Source organism: Saccopteryx leptura, chromosome 4, assembly GCF_036850995.1.
Source record: "Saccopteryx leptura isolate mSacLep1 chromosome 4, mSacLep1_pri_phased_curated, whole genome shotgun sequence".
In the NCBI taxonomy this organism is placed as follows: Eukaryota; Metazoa; Chordata; class Mammalia; order Chiroptera; family Emballonuridae; genus Saccopteryx; species Saccopteryx leptura.
Window position 1 is genome coordinate 44,427,343 of NC_089506.1, and position 21,149 is coordinate 44,448,491.

Here is a 21,149-nt window from a genome sequence, read left to right on the forward strand (position 1 = left end):
GAATATCTTTGCATGTAGTTAAAGCATATTTATTTATTTTCTGAAAGTTGTTTTTTCATACTCTTTATTAATTTTCTTTTTAATTTTAATTTAATGCTAATGGATTTGTAGAAGCTACTGTCATACAAGAAAAAAATTTTAAATGTAATATGAATTACAAATATCAACCACACTGTCAAAAATTGAATTATTAGTCACAACTTTTCATTTCTCTTTGATAACCTTAACATCAAAACCGTGGTCCTAGAGGTATTATGAAACAATGTACACCTCCACCCTTTGACTTTATCCTTGTCAATATGACCTATTTTGGCCAAGGGTGAGTTCATAGATGTGACAGAAGTGGAGAATTTAAGTTTGCTTAAAGACTGGCTTCAATTCGGGCATTTTGTGATCCACAATTAGAAGGGTTTTTCTCCAGTTAACATTGCTGTTTTTCTTTGTTATCACAATGAACACATGCAAAGACCTGGATCCAAACACAGCCAGCATCCATGCCCAGCTGGTGCTGCAGGCTGGAGCAGGGCTCCCAGCAGTCCACTCTGGATTGGCTCATCCAGACGCAATGAACATGAACATAAATCTATATTGCAGTGAACCTCTTCGATTTGGGGGTAGTTTGTTACAAAGTAATAGCTGACACAAACATTAAATGATCAAATGTCTTTATTATGTTCTCATAAAAATTGCAATTTTTAAAATGTATGCAACATGAATTTATTAATCATTTTCATGCATATTTTCTGAAATCGTGTACTCTTGAGAAAGGCCCAGCCATGGAAAAAGTGAACTGAAATTAGATATTTGTGTTTATTTTATTGCACTAAATGGTATTTTTTTTTCATTTAATTATTCAATACCTTTAGAATTTCTCTTATACAAATTTTGAGTAGGAATAAAAATATACATTTCAACTCAAACATTGCTATGCTAATTATTTAACAAATTGTTTTCTTTACTAACTTTAAATATCTTCTTTAAATATACTGAATACCTCAATGTATTATGATTTATTTCTAAAATTTTTGTGGGCAGTATATATATATTAATAAAAATGTCACCAACATTCTTTATTCATTTCTTTAATATTTATTGAATCTATATTGTTTCATCTAACCTTTTTTCTGAAAAAGCATTTTGTCTAAGACACCAAAATAATATTACTATTTTAAAAAATCTTCAATTATTGTTTTCACTGGAATTAAAAAGTAGAGATTGATTTAGGGATAAATAATATATATTTAGAATATATTGAGTTTCCCAATATATAAAATAATTTTACTTATCATTCTTTTATATTCCTCAAGATGTTTTAAAAAGTATTTTGATATAGTATCTATTTTTAATTATATCAATTTTATGTTATCTCTGATTTTGTCCACATAGAAGATGCATTAATTTCATAATCACACAATTGAATGAGTTATATTTTAGTATGAGATTTATTTTTATCTTTCTTATCATAGTATTCTGAGTGAAATATAACATTTTAAGATAATAATCTTCCATGTTAACTTTCTGGCTTTTAAAAAAATTTTATTGGGATATAATTGGAGAATCAAATGCAGTCCTAAAAAATTATACAAAATGATACTGTGCATCCTTTACCCACTTTCTCCAAATAGTAGCACCTTTCAAAAACAGAACACAATATAATAAGATATTACAATTAGGATATTGACACTGATACAAACTACAGAAGATTTCCATCATGCAAGGATCATAAATGTCTCTTTTATAGCCACATCCACTTGTCTTCCACCTCTACTCTCTCCTTAACCTCACTAAAACATTAATCTTTTCTCCATTTCTGTACTTTTGCTATTTTAAGAATGTTATATAAATAGAACATAAAGCCTTTTGCAATTGGCTTTTTCTCTCAGCATAATTCTCTGGCGACCCGTCAAGGTTGCTGTATATATCCAAAGTCTATACCTTTATATTGTTAAGTAGGATTCTGTGATATTATTATACCACAGTTTGTTTAATCATTCACCCATTGAAGGTCAGCTGAATAGATTCCAGTTTATGATTATTGTGAGTAAAGTTTCTATGAACATTTGTGTACAGGTTTCTGTCTTTATTTCTCTGGGATAAATACCCAGAAGTGCAATTAAAGAGTTATATAGTTCGTGTTTTAAGGAAGTGGATATACACTCGTTTCCAGGGCACTATTATTTTTACACGTCCACCAGCAATATATGGGTGATGTAGTTCCTCTCCATCCTTATCAACATTTGGTGTTGTCACTATTTTTTTTTTAGTGTTAGCTATTCTCATAAGTGTATAATGATAGCTTATCATGGTTTTAGATTATATTTCCTTAACAGCTAATGATGGTGAAATTTTCATGTGCTCTTTTGACATCTGTATATTTTCTTCAGTAAAATGTATCTTAAAGGCTTTTGCCTTTTTTTTTTTTTTGCATTGTTATAATTGGATTGTTTACTTTATAGCTGTTGAGTTTTGAGAGTTCTTTTTATATTCTGGATGCTTTTTCACTGATAGATACATGCTTTGCAAATATTTTCTCTGGCTCTGTTTTTAGTTTGTTTTTAAATCCTGCTGCCAAGTTTAAGAACTTTTGTCTAACCCTATATCACAGAGATTTTTTGCTCTTTCTTATAAAGTTTTAGTTTTATATATAATTCATGATCGAGTTTACGTTAATTTTTGTATAAGATCTGAGATTTATGTCAAAATTGACCTTTTGTTTTCCTATAGATATCCAATTACTCCAGCACTTCTTGATGGAAATGGTATTTTGCCCCCATTGAATTGCTTTCACATATTTGTCAAAAACTGAGTGGGAGGATTACATGAGTAAATTCAAGGGTACCTAATTTGGTTCTGAATCTATGTCTTTTCCTCAGCCAGTACCACAAATTTTTGATACTATACCTGTATAATAACATTAATATTAAGTACAGTGATTTCTTTTACTTTTGTTCTTCTTGATCAAGCTGGGTTTAGGTATTCTAAGTCCTTTTCTTCTTCACAAATTTGAGAAAATACTTGTCAAAATTTTTCTTATTGTTTCTATGTCTGAGAATACCTTGACCCCTTTTTTGTACCTACATGATATGTTCACTGGGTATTTGATATTGGGTTAAGTTTTTTTATTTCAACATCTGAAATATTTTTCCTTCAGTCTTTCTAACCTCTATGGTTTTTGTAGACAGATCCATTGTCATTATAATAATGTTTCTTATAAAGATAAATTGTCATTTTTCTCTGATAGATTTAAAGAGATTCTTTTCTTTGTCTTTAGTTTTCAGAAGACTAATAATGATATATGCTAACATGGGTTTCTTGGGGTTTATTCTGTTTAACTATTGCTAAACCTTAAATCTGAAAATTTATGTCTTTTGAAACATTTAGGAAGTGTTTAAACCATTATTTCCTTGAATATTTTGTTGTTCTTCTTCTCTCCTTCTTCTTTCCTTCTGAGACTCTGGAAAAAAAAAAAGTATGCTAAACCTTTTTTTAATAAACTCACTGGTCCTTGAGACTCTACACATTTTTTTCCTAGTCTATGTATGTACTCTTTTTAGATTAGATAATTTCTACTTTGTCTTTTAGTTCACTGATTCTTTCTTCTGTACCACTCATTCTGATGTTGAACCCACTTGCCCAAATATCTATGTTTTGGTTATTGTATTTTTCATTTCTGAATTTTCATTTTGTTCTTCTCTGCATCTATTTCTTTGATGAAAATTTTTATTTATTTGCTGAGGCTTTTTCTTTTTTTATTTGTTTCAAGTGTGTTTTATTATTTTGCATTAACATTTTTGTGTTATGGTTACTTTAGAATATGTACAATATTTTAACATCTTGTCATCTCTGTTGATATCTATTACATTTTTTATTTAGTTGAAATTATCATGGTTCTTGGTTTGTAAAGTGTTTTCTTTTTTTTCCTTTAAAACACCAATATTTCTATATTATGTCATGAGCCTCTGGATCTTATTTAAACTTTCAGTTTTATGTGACTTTCTCTGACACCGCTCTGATATTGTCTTGTTACTGTTTAGTGAACATACACATTTAATTCCATACTGACCTCTGTTGATACATCCTTTTTAATGCTGGCCGGAGGGACAGTTGTAGATTCCTAGACTGAAAATATTGTAAAGGTGGCCTCATTACTGCTATTTGGTAGTGAATGTCCTGATTCTGTCTGAAGGGAATCTTTACTGGCCAGTCATGATAACAGTCCCATCTCTTTATTTGAGCTACTCTAATATACCATGGTGGGTTTGTTGAGGTACCTTATTACAGCCTTGCAGAAGTGGAACCCTGGCCTCCTCATTCAGCTTTTTTTTGGTGTGGCTGTAGACGAAACCAAGTGTTATCCGTGACATTGGGCTGGAGCAGAGCAGTTACTGTCTAAAGTTGTCTGTCTTGTTAAGCATACTCTTTCTTGTCCTTCAGATAAAAAATGCAAGCTTTAGTTGTAACTTTTTTGTCAGCATACTTTGGGTTTCCAGGTTGACAGCTTCTTCAGCTCCAAGTCTGAGAAATATGAAGCAAAAAGGAAATCCAAAGAGATCATCACCATGTCTGTCCTTGGATGTCAACATGTCTAACTAGTCTGCCTCTTTCTTGCCACCTTTCAGAATTGTCTTATGCTTGTTTTATATAGAACGTCAAAGGCTTTTAGTTTTACTTAACAGGGAAAATAAGAACATCTCCACTTCTTTTAAAAAGATATCTCTAATCAGATTTTTATTTCTTATTTCTCTTCTCATCTAATTGAACTAACCAGTATATCTAAAACAGTGTTTAATAACAATAATAATAGGAGGATACTCTTGTTATAATTCTTAAAGATAATGCTTTCATTGATATAACATTTTGATGTTTTTCATTTATGTGCTTTCATAACATTAATGGAATGTTAACATAGGAATTTTTATTTTATCCATTAAAGAGATAGAATTCATTTTATCTGTTGTGAAAGTATTTATAAATTCTTTTTTAATTATTTTAATAAAAAGTAAATGCATTTTCAACTGTGAATTGAATATAATGAGATCATAAGTTTTTGCTTTCTCTCATAAATAGGGTAAATCAAATATCGTAACACGAAAGCAACTTTACATTATACCTTAACTCCTTCTCAGTCATGATGTATCAATGTCATGTTGAAACTAAATTCTGTTGAGAATTTTACTTGAGAATTTTTTACTGATATTCAAAAGTATAATTTATTTATAATTTTCTTCTTGTTCTCTTTTTAAGCTACATTTTTGTTTCAATGCTCCAAGAAAAGATAAGTAGTATTTTAAATTTTCTTATGTAAATATTATACATTTCTTGTTAATTTTATTCCTAGACAGTTTATTCATTATATTAGATGAATTATATTTTATTTTATGTCTAAAACAGTTGACAGAATATGCTTTGAAATTGTCTAGATATGATACATATCAGGGTGCATTTCTTAACCATTTATCTTATTTCAAATATTTAAATATTAGAGCAACCAGAGGATAATTTGATTCCTTTGTATTTTCCTATGCTATTACCTTTTTTTCTCTATATATATTTTTATTTATTAATTTTGCACATGGTATAATTTTATTTATAAAATCTTTAAAATATACATAAAGCCAAAAGCACCTAAGGATGGTAAGCTATGGATGGTAAAATTATAAATAGCAGGTAAGTTCACAAAATTCAAAAAAATGAGTATCTTTGGCAGAGGAAAAAGACACACTAGTTAGTGGTACATGGGGAGAACCAAGAATATTAGTCTCAAGAATATTTTTTTTTGTCTGGTTATAGGGGGTAAATGTTTACAAATGTTATTTTCTTTGTTTTTTTTTCTTAAGACATATTCTCTAACTAGAGTTATAAGATAGTATTTTTTCAGGGCTTGAATCTTCTGGCTTGGAAATTATAATGACGTTTTCTTTGTGTGCAATGACAGGAGTATTTTAGAAGTGCTGAGTTAGATTTGATTCCCTGATAATGCCACATCCTTAATAAGTTTTTTGTTGTTATTGTTTTGTTTTTGGTTTTTTAAGCAAGCAAGAGAGAGACAGAGGGAAGGACAGACAGGAATAAACATGAAGGGAGAGAGATGAGAAACATCAACCCATAGTTGGGTCACTTCAGTTGTTCATTGATTACTTTCTCATTTGTGCTTTGACCAAGCAATTCCAGCTGAACCAGTGACCCCTTGCCCAAGCCAGTGACCTTGGGCTTTAAGTCAGCAACTTCTGAGCTGAAACCAGTGATCATGGGGTCATGTTTATGATCTCATGCTCAAGCTGACAACCCAGTACTCAAGCTGGAGAACTCGGGGTTTTGAACCTGGTTCTATAGCATTCTGTGTGTATGCTCTTTCCATTGTGCAACTGCCTGATTAGGCCACATAGAAGTTTTAAAAGATTAAACTGTTTCCTTAATTTTAACACACAGTTCAAATTTAAGCTAACCTTCTGTAATTATAGAATGAAAAGTCACCTAGCTCTCTCTCTCTCTCTCTCTCTCTCTCTCTTTATTAAGAGTATCAGGGAGAGATAGAGAGACCAGGAATTGAACTAGCAACCACAGTGCTTCAGGACAACTCTCCAACCAATTGTGCTACCTGGTCAGGTTTTTTTTTTTTTTTTTAATTTATCAATTGCTTTCAGAGAGATATAGAGAGGAAAGGAGAGAGAGAGGAGGAGGAAGAGAAACATTCATTTGTAGTTCCAATCAGTCATGTATTCACCCTTCTTGTGTGTGCCCTAACCAGGGATTGAACCTACAATCTTATTGTTTTGATATGATGTTATTAATTGACTGAGCTAATTGGCCAGGGTTTAATTCTCTTTTTTGATACATAGGGAGAAGGAAAAAAGTACTAAGAAGAACACAACTTTAATTTTTAGTTTTTCAATATGCCCACGATGATTCTGATCGACCATACCAATTCAATATGGGTTCTCTACAGAAAAGCTTTAGGCTACTTCTCTCAGAGTCCCTAATGCAGCTTGTACAATGAAGGCTGTAATAAAAAATCTATCTCTTCCCTACTCCCCAGGCCTTGGAAGCTTCTGCTTTGCTTTTGATATCAAACAGAGCATCATAAATTCCTGGGAATGGCTCCTCTGCTTACTGATTGTGGCTGCTTGGTGCATAGATGACATGATTATAGAAAGGCCGGTCTGGTCAACCTAAAGCATCAATAAATGCTCATTACAGAAGCATCAGTTGGTCATTCATAATCCTTAATGATATTAGGTGTTTTTTATTCAAGTTTTGGAGTCTCTTTCTGAACTTAGAAGCAATTTCTATATAGTTCTTTACTACAGAGAATAGTGAATCAAATGCCACACTTTATGCTTTCATTTTTTGTGGATGCCTCATTGAAATAGTGTAGATTTTGTCAGCATATTTTCCTAAAACTACAACATAACCTCAACAGTCAACAGGGAGCACTGTGGGCTTGGCTGTTTTAAATACCATCCTTCCTTGAACCTGGCTTACAGCACAGGAATACTTAAATTTGAATCATAAAATTTTTACCAATTCATATGTTTAATAGATACTGTAATATGCTGAACAGCTGCTGAATTTATTTATGCCCAGTTTTTAGTGTACTGTGCTCTGCCTGAAGCATGGTGTTTTGTTTTTTTGTTTGAAGAACACCTTAAAATCATTACCAGATCCTGATTTGCTAATCCTGGGCATGCCATTGTACTCTAGTGAGGGACATTTTAAAAAAAAATTTTATTACAGCTTTTATAGAGAGATTTGACTTTAAAGTCTTCATCAGGACTTTGAGCTCCTATATTGTTGTATAACAACCACAGAACATCAGTGGGGTAAAATCACCTCTTGAGTGAAGTTTCCTTCTTTAGAAAAATAAGTATTAATAAAGGCCATACTATATGCTTAGCAGAGTATGGAATTCTCTTCTGCCTATTCAGTAGAATCAAAAACGTCAAATTCTTCTGCATCCCAACTTGCAAACAAAGTTATTTTTTAAACTTTTTATTTCTTTATTGAGAGGAGGGGAGGCGAAGACAGACTCCTATTTGTGTCTCGACCAGGATCCACCCAGAAAGCCCACCAGGGTTTGATTCTCTGCTCATTTGGGGTCACTGTATCATTGCAACTGGAGCCATTTTTTAGTGTCTGAGGTGGAGGCCATGGAACCATCCTCAGTGCTTGGGGCTAACTTTCTCCAATCAAGCCATGGCTGCAGGACGGGAAGAGAAGAGAGAGAGAAGCGAGAAAGGGAAGGTTGGAGAAGCAGGTGGGCACTTCTTCTGTGCGCCCCAGATGGGAATTGAACCCAGGACTTCCATATGCCAGGCCAACACTCTACCATTGAGCCTACTTGCCAAAGCCTCAAAGTTGTTCTTTTAGACCTCCAATCTTTTTCTTTCTTTTTTTTTCCAGAATTCCAAAACTCCTCACAATTTCATGAACAATAACTGCTACATTCGGAGGATCAGTGCCAACAAACACCCATTAGTAACAGTGACCTCCAAAAATGACATATATGTCTGCTTCCACTGCTATGAAAATTTCAATCAATCACATTGTAAATTCTTGTCACTTTATTGTTGGAAAGGATGTGCATCTTGACTTTTCATGTAGAACAGTTTCCAGTAAAGTCAGGTCCAAAATTTTAGGGCATTTTGAGACTTCTTTTCCAGCTGCTCTCTGGTGATGCACTTCCATTAGTTTTTTTTCCAAAAACTCCTGTGGATCATAGTATCCAATTGAATGAACAGCAATAATTGGAAGACCAATAGCCTCTAGGATTTCATACCTGTAAGCATATTGATTTGCTAAGTATCCAGCTGTGAGAAGATCTCCTGCACCATTAAGATTTAAGATATTTTCACATTGGACACAGTCTCCCAGAAGATTCCAAGCATCTGGATAAGATGTCACCCTAAGAGCAATGTAATCAGCAGGTTCTGAGTATATAATGACCCTTTTGGCCCTGCCAGCTGGGTGTTTTTAAGCATAATTCCTCTAATTTTTTTTCCATATCTGTCAATCATAATTTTCCCAGAGCAATTGATTTTTATATCTTGTTCTAGTTTAAGGAAGTCTTCGATTCATGTATAGCATACACTATATCACCCTCTGGAATTCTTCGTGGAGAGAAAGAACTACAAAGTGGCATGTCATCTTAAATATGTTCATATCCTGAAGAAGGTGGATCAAATAAAGATGCTTTGGAAATCCCATTTCTGTCTTCATCAATTATTGAGAAGTTAGGATGCATCTTATTTGGAAAGAAGGACAGTATATCATGATGGCTAACTCAAGAGAATTCAAGACAAATTCTTTCCATTGGGATTGAATTTGCTTTGCAAGGTGAAAGTTTTGCTCTGTTCCTATATAAGAAATTTTTGATGTTCACGGCTTTCAACTCATCCAAAAATTCCTTCTTCATTTTATACTGTGGAGCTAAAACACAAAGTAGCATCTTTGGAAGATTTTATAAACCATCCAGGAATGAAACCTAGGAAGAGCCTGGTGTCCAGTAGCTGCACCCCAGCCCAGAGCCAACACAGGTTACACCCAGTAACAAATGTCAGGTTGATTGCAGAGGAGATTGCACATTGCGTGGGGCAGCTGGGTCTCCTATGACTTGCGCCTCTGATGCAGTCCTACTGCGGGCAAAAGGTTTCCTCCCTATGACCGTCTCAAAGTAACTTGGGCCCAGCTCATTTTCACATTTCTTTCACTGAGAATTTAGGCATCCTTGTTTTGTTAAAGATAAAACTGTAGATTATTCCTGCTGCTACTATTTATTATTATTATTATTATTATTATTATTATTATTATTATTATCCTGCCATCCAATTCATGTCAGATTTTGACTTCCAGAGAGAATCAAGATGCCCTGGGTATTATTATAGCTGGACTGCATTTCTGCAAGGTTATTTGGAGACTCTTTCCCTTAAAATGAGTGTTTAGGATTATATGTATGTCTCAGGGTGACATTATACCTCTGCAGACATATATATCAGCTCTTAACCTATATGTGTGTGTATGTGTGGGATTAGATTGACTCTTTGCACTAAATTTTAATGAATTAATATTTAATAATTCTTTGACATTAAAGAGAACCTTCTTTTCAATCATCTTCCTTAGCTAAAGAATTCATCTAAACTTTCTGCCACAGGAAAGTCCTATTTAAACCTTGGTATATTGACCAGACATAGTAAAAAATAATTATCTATTTCCTTTTAAATTCCATGAGTCAATTTCCATTTTTTAGGTCAAAATAGTAAAGATAGCCTTACAAAAATATCAAGGATTTCTTTAGGCCTATGATACAAGAAATGTTAAGGGGCCTGCTGTAAACAGAACAAAGGGGGAAAAATCTAGCAAAAGGGGAATGTAGATTTAGAGAATAAAATGGCAATAAACGATGACATATTAATAATAACTTTAAATGTAAATGGATTAAGTGGTCCAATCAAAAGACATAGAGTAGCTGCGTGGATAAGAAAACAAGACCCGTACATATGCAGTCTACAAGAGACACACCTTAAAACAAAAGATATACATCAACTGAAAGTAAAGGGATGAAAGAAGAAGCTGGGGTAGCAATACTTATAATGATAAAAGGAGCAATCTAACAAGAAGATATAACCATTATAAATAACTATGCACCTAATATAGGAACTCCTAAATATATAAAGCAGATTTTTGATGGACATGAAGGGCGAGATCAATAGCAATGCTATAATAGTAAGGGATTTTAATACCCCACTAACATCACTGGATAGATCCCCAAGAAAAAAAATTTAATAAGGAAACAGTAGACTTAAAGCACACACTTGATCAACTGGATTTAATAGATATCTTCTGAACCTTTCACCCTAAAGCAGCAGAATATACTTTCTTTTCAAGTGCTCATGGTACATTCTCTAGGATAGACCACATGTTAGGACACAAAACGAGTCTCAATAAATTTAAGAAGATTGAAATCATATCAAGCATCTTCTCAGATCACAATGGCATGAAACTAGAAATCAACTACAATAGAAAAACTAAAGAACACTCAAACACTTGGAAACTAAATAGCATGTTATTGAATAAGAAATAGGTTAACAATGAGATCAAGGAAGGATTCAAAAATTTCCTTGAAACAAATGAAAATGAACATATAACAACTCAAAAGTTATGGGACACAGTAAAAGCCAGTCCTGAGAGGGAAGTTAATAGTACCTCAGTCATACCTTAAGAAGCTGGAAAAAGCTCAAATAAACAATTTAACCCAGCATCTAAAAGAACTAGAAAAAAAACAACAAAAAATAAAACCCAGAGGAAGTAGAAGGAAGGAAATAATAAAGATCAGAGTGGAAATAAATAACATAGAGGTTAAAAAAAAAAGGATCAATGAAACCAAGAGCTGGTTCTTTGAAAAGGTAAATAAGATAGATGAACCTTTAACCAAACTCACCAAATTTTAATTTATCTTAAAAAAAAAAACCCAAAACTTAGCATTGCATTTAAGTGATAACTTTTGTTGGGCTGTCTTTTCTTTTGCTATCTGAAGTTAGTATGGTGATATTATTTTTTAGCATGAGTGGATCTAAGAAGTTTTTTCTAGATTCATAGCTCTTCAATAATTTCTAGATTTACAACTCTTCTGTATTTTTCAACAATTCTACAATATGGTTGCTTGCCCTTTGAAATCTCCTGTAAGTTTCCCCTGCTTATTTTAAACAGGGCTGGTTCTTGATTTGCCCCTATTATTTCTCTTCTGATAAATTTAATTACTTTTTGAGCAGTTTCTCCTGAGTGTGAAGCTTTGTGGTGGGAGGAATTTTGGAGATTTCACAGACTTCGGATAGCTCCTGTTACTTCATCTGAAACCATAAACCCATGATGATTACTCACAATTTAGAGTTCAAAAATACTTACAGTCTTAGTGGATTTTTCTCAAATTGTCCTGCTCATATTTCAGTGCAAGCCTCCTGGTAATTTTGGAGTCTCTAGTTCTCACGTTCATCATGCATCCCTTTTGTCCTGTCAGGGATTTGTGTTCCCTGCCATTATTTCATGACTTCTTGTAGATGTTTTCTCGAGGGTTGGCTTTGCTACCCTAGTATTTCAGGAGTAACTTCAACATGATTCTGTTACTGCCATTATTTTTCATCATTCCTTCACCTGACTTCAAGGTGGGAGCACAAAGCTTAATCTGTAAGGCTTTGACTGACATAAGCAACTTCTTAAAATTGTGGATGCAAGAGCATTAAAAGCATTTCTTTTTTAATTTGATAAATTGAGTAAACATTTATATTTGTATGTCTTATTTTCTGAAACTTTAGATTCTTCATGTCTTTCTATAGAGTTCTATGTACATGCAAACATATACATTAAGAACTCATAACCGAAAATTGATTTTGATTTTCATAAAACATTGTAAATGACAAAGAATACTATCATCAAATTATCTCAAAACTTTTTTTTCCAGTTAATAATACATATAAAATCAATTTGTCTGTCCTCATTTTCAGAGTGAGCCACAGTGCTGAATTTTAGAATGGTGCCTACTTTTATAGACTGACATTGACAAATCACCCCTCTTAGCTACAGTTGGAAAAAGAAAGTGTCTCAGCAAAATAAAAACGTAGATCTGTAATGATTAAATAAGAATGTTTTCACAATTTTAGTGAACTAAATAATTATTTCTTGAATTCTCAAGTTTCTTTATTAAATTTTATATAAAAATAGATTTAAAATATTTGGAAACAATTTTTACATTTCTTAACTGTTTAGTTATAAACTGATAAGTAAACAGCTAATCAAAATTCCTCTGTCAGGGAAATCTTTATGAGTGAAAATATTTCTTTAATTTCAAAGTAAAAATATAATGCTGCATTTTTAACCTAGCTGTACTAGGACATATGTTAAGGCCGAAACCTTGGTAGATTTGTTACCTTGCTGGGGTCTTCACCTGAATGTTTCAATAATACTTATAGGATCTGATCATAGAGATTTATAATTTTGTTTGTTTGTTTGTTTAGAGCTTTATAATTTTGTAAACAAGTTACAACAGAATTGTGGCACTTCCATGCCATTACTATCTGTTTTTAACTTAATTTGATAGTTAATTTAGTTAAATAGAATATAGGATTAATTTTTTTAATCAAACAGCTTTTTTTTAATCAAGCTAAATGCTTGTTTGATTTAACTAATTAATATAATTAAATTAAAAATCCTTAAAATTTTATAAAAAGTAACTTTGGTTCTACTACAGTAATTTGTGGATCAAACAAATTCCAGCATAGTATGGCATGTTTTAAATACACTTATGGTTTCTCTTTACTCATATCTTTTTTACCAAAATATGTGCTAAATCATTTTGTAGAGTAGTCAATACAAGAGTTCTAGCAATAAACTTTTATACTTTTTAACTAAATATTTTCAGAGTTGTTTAAAACATTTTTCCTGGAACTGAAATATATAACTTACATTTTCAAATATGACTTTATTTTTCAAAAACAAAACAGGTGTTTCCAAATCAATTTTCACTTGAAATTACACATTTTTTAAAACAGTAATTACTCAAAGCTTAAGGGATTTGAAGTATCATAGTAAAGGGTAATTTATTTGTGTGTATGCATTGTGGATTATATTTCTCAAGCAGAGTTTAAAAACTATATTAAACAAATTAAATTTTCCCAAGTTGTTTAGATCTAGTTAAATTGGAAAGAAAACTAAAACCACCCCCACCAAAACACCAATAGGAACCACAAAATTAGAACATAGTCCCTCTAGTTATAAAGTATTGAATAAGATAAATGAGGCACTTAACCTACTATGTCCTTGATTTTTTTTCTCCCCTGAAATTTGAATCTGAGCTGGAAAAGTTTGACCTTGAGCTTTTCTGTGGTTGCTTCCAATGCCTGTTACCATCTCACCATAATACTCGGGACTCTACAAATTCTTCCCTATCTCCTTGATTAGGTAAAAGTTAACTCTTCAGACACCACTGCATCTACTAGTTTTATATCTATAAGGTATTTAGCACTTTTTTTCCCTCCCAAATACTTAGATTTCTCTACTTCATTGCACATTAAAAACAATAGTTTGTTAAATTTTTCATCATTAGAAACTTTCATGTTACTGTTTTTTTTTGTTTGGTTGGTTTTTTTTTTGTTTTTTTTTTTTTTGGCAAGAGACAGAAAGGGAGAGAGAGAGGAAGGGAGAAAGAGAAGGACAGACAGATAGGAATGGAGATATGAGAAACATTCATTCTTCATTGTGACACCTTAGTTGTTCATTAATTGCCTTCTCATATATACGTTGGCTGGGGGGGGGGGGAGCTCCAGCCGAGCCAGTGACCTCTTGCTCAAGCTAATAACCTTGGGTTCAAGCCAGTAACCTTGGGCTTCAAGCCAGAAACTTTTAAGCTCAAGCCAGTGACCATGAGATCATGTCTATGATCTTACGCTCAAGCCAGTGACCTGGTGAGCCCACAATCAAGCCAGGGACCTCAGGGTTTCAAACCTAGATTCTCAATGTCTGAAGCCAATGTTTAATCCAGTGTGCCACCGCCTGGTCAAGCATCTAATGAACATCATAATTATCTATTACCTTACAGGATATAAAATGATTACAAAACCTTTTTTCTTTCCAAAATTTAGGGTAAGTTTTGACAAAAAGAAGTAAAGAAATTAAAATTTATTAGAAGTCTAATATTTTCAACGACTGTGCTGTATTTTTACATTTAACTTACTTATTTTTATTTAAACTTTTAAAATATAGTGAAAATAGATTTTACCTTAAAAATAAAGCAGATATTTAGTGTCTCAGTAATATTTTAATATCTCAAAAATAAAATAAGTTTTATTGTGTTATTTTGCTGGTAAAGGAAGAATGAGATAAAAATCATGACTTAATCAACAGGTGTAATATTTGTATGGTAGGCTTGCTCATTCTTTTCACATTGCATCAGGAAGGCTCCTCAGGGATAGCAAAGCCATTCATGTAGACAGCCCCTCTCTCTGAAATAATTACTATTTTTAAAATCTGTGATAAAAATTTAAAAGTAGAGTAAAATTGGGTAATGACATATAGTTGCATAAGTAATATGTGTTTGATATCATTTATCTCATCTTCAAATAGGGGAGTAGGCCAAATAAATTAATATACTATATAAATTAACACTGAGATTAATTGTACTTGTTTTGAAGGTTAGTGGTTATATGAAAATAAAGCATACTTATTATATAATTTTACCAAAAGTTTTATTTTTTCTCAAAATGTAAACAAGAATTCATCTTATGATTTTGTAGTCAATAATACCTTTTAAAAACTCATTTTATTTAGCCTGATTTAGAACTAAGAAAGTGAACAAGAGTTTATTATCAACTTATGACACCTGTCTGCACTGCTATTTCATCTGTAATATGCTAGGAGGAAATAAATATTCCTTATTATTTTTATAGTTTATCATTGTCTGAAAGTTCTAATCAATTGAATAATACAATAGATATGTGAGTTATTCCATTTCAAAAAATAGAAATAAATGTATTATTATTTTCAAATTCTATAGCTATATTACCTTAAGTAGGAAATTAAAAAAAATAAGTAGGAACATAATTAGAAAATGTTCATAAATTAAGAAATTAATAATGTATTTAATAAATCACCATACCATATAATGTTGTTAATCTGCAATAGCTAATAAAATTTATTTTAAAATTATTTTGTACATTATTAGAAACTAGCTAAAGTTATTCATGACTTTATAAAGTAATAACATATGATGAAAATAAAAACCATCATTGAAAACTACACTAAAGTGTGGGAACAATAAATGGAGAGATGTATAATATCCCTAACTATAAATAATGACTATTTCTAATAACAATGATTTTAATAATAATAATTTTTATAAAATTCTAACAAAAATGTTTCTAGCTTATTTTAGTATGTGCATCTGTGTATTTCTACTATCAGGAATACTTGAATTTTAGAACCATTACTCGAAAGACTAACACATTTTTCATATAAAAATAATGGCAAAAAAATTTACTTTCCCATAAATCCATAAACTTTGCCTTTTTGATATTTTTAATTACAATTATTAGTCCAGTTTGTCCAGAAGAAATATGGATGTCAGTTTAGACTCTTTTCACTTCTTGTTCTTTTCTCTGAGTTCAGCTATTTTCAATTCTGCCATTTTAATTTTCCATTATTGCTTAATTTGTCTGTTTATTTTCATTGTTGTTCTTACCATGTCAAATTGTTACCAAGTCCTATGTGAACTGTAATGATTTTTATCAAGCTGTTGCTCATTCCTCTGCATGTTTCACATGCTATGATATAGAAAACGGCAAGATATTGGTCAAAGTGTGTTTAGTTTCAGTTGGCAAAGTAAGTTTTGGCGATATAGTATACTATGGTGACTATAGTCAATAATTTTATATTTCATAATTGCATATTGCTAAGAAGGTAGATCTCAAATGTTCTTACCACACATACATACACAAAAGATACTTACTGAGGTAATAGATATGCTACTTATGTTGATGTGATAATCATTTTATAATGAACATATATATCATAATATGCTATACTCTATATTTCTCAAATATACTTCAATAAGTTGAAAGGGGTGAAAATTGCATACTTATCAATCAGCTCTCCTAATCCTTTTATCTATTAGTTCTTTTTTTAAAACTATTTTGGATTTTATTTATTCCCTTTTAGAGAGAGAGGAGAGAGAGAGACAGACAGACAGAGAGATAGAGAGAGAGAGAGAGAGAGGGAGGAGAGGAGCAGGAAGCATCAACTCCCGTATGTGCTTTGACTGGGCAAGCCCAGGGCTTCAAACTGGTAACCTCAGCTTTCCAGGTTGACGCTTTATCCACTGTCCCATTATTTCTTTTTAAATAACATACATTGCTTTCTATTGCACAACTTACTTTGGTAATTAAACAAATAAGAGTGCTTTGGATTTCATATATACCCAAACTTTGGTAATCAAATCCTATGCTTTGTTATTTCACATCCATATTCCCTGCAGGAAAAAACCATAATAAAAATGTGTATAGGCCTGACCTGTGGTGGTGCAGTGGATAAAGCGTCGACCTGGAACACTGAGGTCACCGGTTCATAACCCTGGGCTTGCCTGGTCAAGGCACATATGGGAGTTGATGCTTCCTGCTCCTCCCCCTTCTCTCTCTCGCTCTCTCTTCCTCTTTCCCCCTCTCTCTCTGAAAAATTAATAAAGTCCTTAAAAAAAGTTATAAAAAAAGAAAAATGTGTATAATGTGCTGTATGCTATTTCACTCTTTAATTACCCTGTAGTTTATATGCTAAAAAATAGAAAATCCCTTTCTTGGCTTCCATGAAAAATGCTCCAGTAAACATAGGGTTACATATATCTCTGCAAATAAATGTTTTCGATCTTTTTGGGTAGCTACCCAAAAGAGAGATTGCCGGGTCACATGGTAACTCTATTCTTAAGTTTTGAGGAGCCATCATACAGTTTATCATAAAGGGGTACCAATTTACATGTATTTTATTATTTTTTTTACTTTTCTAATTATGAGAGGAGGGGAGATAGACAGAATCCCGCATGCGCCTCAACCAGGATCCACCCGGCAACCGCTGTCCAGAGCCAATGTTCTTCCCATTTGTGGCCATGCTCACAACTGAGCTATTTTTAGCACCTGAGGCAGGGGTTCCACAGAGCCATCCTGAGCACCCAGGTAGATGTGCTCTAACCAATAAAGCCATGGCTGCAGGAGGTGAACAGAGAAAGAGAGAAAGAGAAGAAGGGAGAGGGGTGGAGACGCAGATGGTTGCTTCTGCTGTGTGCCCTGACCAGGAATTAAACCCAAGACATCCACACTCTGGGCTGATGCTCTTTCCTGATTGAAAGCCACTGAAGTGGATGCAAAAGGCAACTAGAGCCTGATGCCTTGGCACCTCCGCACCTGCAAAGGGCAGCCTGTCTACACTTAGCCAACTAGCCAGACCCCAGTGTGCATATCTACCAGCAATGACTAAGGATTTCTTTTTCTCCACAACTTCTCCAACATCTGCTAACACTTGTCTTAACAGGTGTGAATGGTGGTATCTCATTGCAGTTTTGATTTGAATTTCCCTAATAGTGAAGTTGAGCATTTTTTCATATATCTGTTGGCATATATATGCCTTCTTGGGAGAAGTGTCTGTTCAGGTCCTTTGCCAATTTGTTAATTGAATTGCATGTGCCCTGACCAGGGATGTGATATGCCACACCCTTTGCATGTTAGGACTATGCTCTAACCAACTGAGATACCCACCTAGGGCCAAGTGCAGCTAACTTTATTATGTATATTGATAGATGATTCGATAAAGAAGAAGTCGTACATACATACAATGGAATACTATTCAGCCATAAGAAAGGATAAAATACTTGTATCTACAGCAACTTGGATGAGTCCTGAGAATATTATGCTAAGTAAGCAAAGTAAGTCAGACAAAGTTAAAAACCATATCATTTCATTCACATGTGAGATATAAAACTAAACGTAACCATTGAACAAACAAGAAAAACAAACAAAAAGTCATATACACAAACAACAGTATGTTGGTTAACAGAGGGAAAGAGGGTGAGGAACCAAGTAAAGGAAAAGGGTTAATATCCGGTGGCAGAATAAGATTTTCTTTGGGTGGTGGGCACACAATGCAATATATGATCATATATCATAGAATTATACAGTTTAAAATGTATAATCTTATTAACTAATTACACCCCAATAAATTTAATTTAAAAAGTTTTATTTTAAAAAGTTTAGCCTGAACCAAAACAGTTCACACACAGTACTATTCTGGATTGGATGCCTGTTATTGGTTCCTGTAGCTTTCATATTTCATAAACAGATTTCTTTCTTTGTCCCTTCTGCTGTATTGCAAACATTAGGAAAATAGGAATTATCTCACTGACTACTTCTCCCATATGTACAGTACATCAAAAAAAAAGTTACTAAAGTAGTTCATAAATTCACAACGGTATAGTTAAAATGCAGAAACAGAAAAATTTATGGGTCAGAAACAATTGAGTTTATGAATAAAATGACTGTTCCAAATTGAGCAAAAATGACAAATTATTAAATAAATATCTCTTGACCAATTGGATAACTAGTGCACAACGATGATGTTAAAAATCTATTTTTACAAGAAATTCTAAGTAAATTAATGGCTTAAGGACAGCCCTATTGAAATATAGGTGACTATTTGTTCTCATAGATGGGCCATACATTTCTTAAGTATATGAACATTTTTTAAATTATTTTTATTTATATATTCATTTTAGAGGAGAGAGAGAGAGAGAGAGAGAGAGAAGGGGGGAGGAGCAGGAAGCTTCAACTCCCATATGTGCCTTGACTGGGCAAGCCCAGGGTTTTGAACCGGCAACCTCAGCATTCCAGGTCAATGCTTTATCCACTGCGCCACCACAGGTCAAACATCTTAAGCCTAATACTAGATGAATCATTAAAAAAAATTATATACTTAATTTAAAAAATAAAACAAAATTTAATACAACAGTAGCATATTAAAATTTTAAGTGAGGGTGACGATTATTCAAAAAATAGATTTGGTACACATAGTAGATAAAAGGTTATATACATCCTGAGAAATAACATTTTTAAAAAGTAAATTAAAAAAAATCTAACATCTTCGCCCTTCTTCCATTAGCAAAATAAGTACTTAAAAGTTGAGAGATAATTCTCCATAGACCTTTTGGAGACACTGTACTATAAATAATGTTCAATTTTATAGAACAATTCACTAATAAGTTGAAATGTTTTTACTACTGTACATTTTAAGGCCCTAGCTGGGTAGCTCAGCTAGGGATTCTGTATGTCTATTAAGCAGTGAACCTAACTGTGTTTGATGACCTTTTAAAAGTTTTGGCAAGTAACTTTAGAAAATAGAGATAGCATCCTCCTGCTGGAACAAAGAAGGATTTGTTTGCTGTTCAATAAAATAAAAATATTGTTTCTTTCTGGGACAAAAATTAAACATGTTTAATGTAATTAAAAAATAAAAAGTTGAGTTTGATGAACAGTTTCTCTTCTGTAAGATAGCCCACTGAATTTGCAAGTGTCACCAAGCTTTATTGTGTTTCTAGGTGGTTACTGCCATTCTTGTGAGTGATAAAATCTTTTGTTTATGATTCAGTAGTCTCTTATCTAATGTCACCACCCATAAAAAAACAACAAACCAATATAGCAGCTTGGAAGTAGAGTAAAATATAAAACTCTTCATAGCTTTTGAGAGTCAAGTACAAAAATATTAAATGTGTATTGCCAATATACATGCAAAAATTTAAGATCAAGTATAAGCAATAACATTTAAATCAAACAGCAAAATAATTTTATTTTTAACTGTTAAAAATGCTAACAATTTCTCATGAAATTTTTAGTTTCTTGGCACTCTCATATACTACAGTGTGTCTGTAAAGTCACGGTGCACTTTTGACCAGTCACAGGAAAGCAACAAAAGATAATAGAAATATGAAATCTGTACCAAATATAAGGAAAACCCTCCCAGTTTCTGTAGAATGATGTGGCAGCATGTGCGCATGCGCAGATGATGACATAACACCGTGTATACAGCGGAGCAGCTCATGGCCATGCCAGTCAAGATGTGAATGGTACAGAGGAAAGTTCAGTGTGTTCTGTGGCTCGCTAAATTCAAATCCGTGACCAAAGTGCAACGTGAATATCAGCACGTTTATAACAAAGTGCCACCACATAGGAATAACATTACTCGGTGGGATAAGTAGTTGAAAGAAACTGGCAGTTTGGTGGAGAAACCCTGTTCTGGTAGGCCATCAGTCAGTGACGAGTCTGTAGAGGCTATATGGGATAGCTACCTAAGGAGCCCTAAACAATCTGTGCATGAGCGCACATTGAACTGCACTGAATAGGTATGAAACTGGGAGAGTTTTTATTTTATTTTGTGCAGATTTCACATTTCTATCGTCTTTTATTGCTTTCCTATGACCGGTAAAAAGTGCACCATGCCTTTACGGACACACTGTACTATAAATAATGTTCAATTTTATAGAACAATTCATTAATAAGTTGAAATGTTTTTACTGTACATTTTAAGGCCCTAGCTGGGTAGCTCACTTGGTTAAAGGATCATCTCAATATGCCAAT

General features: G+C 32.9%; 1 pseudogene; it reads right to left on the minus strand.

Annotated features, from left to right (window-relative positions):
• Nucleotides 1-6,953: 6,953 nt before the first annotated feature.
• Nucleotides 6,954-21,149, minus strand: part of LOC136404144 (glutamate carboxypeptidase 2-like) — a 57,513-nt pseudogene continuing 43,317 nt past the window's right edge.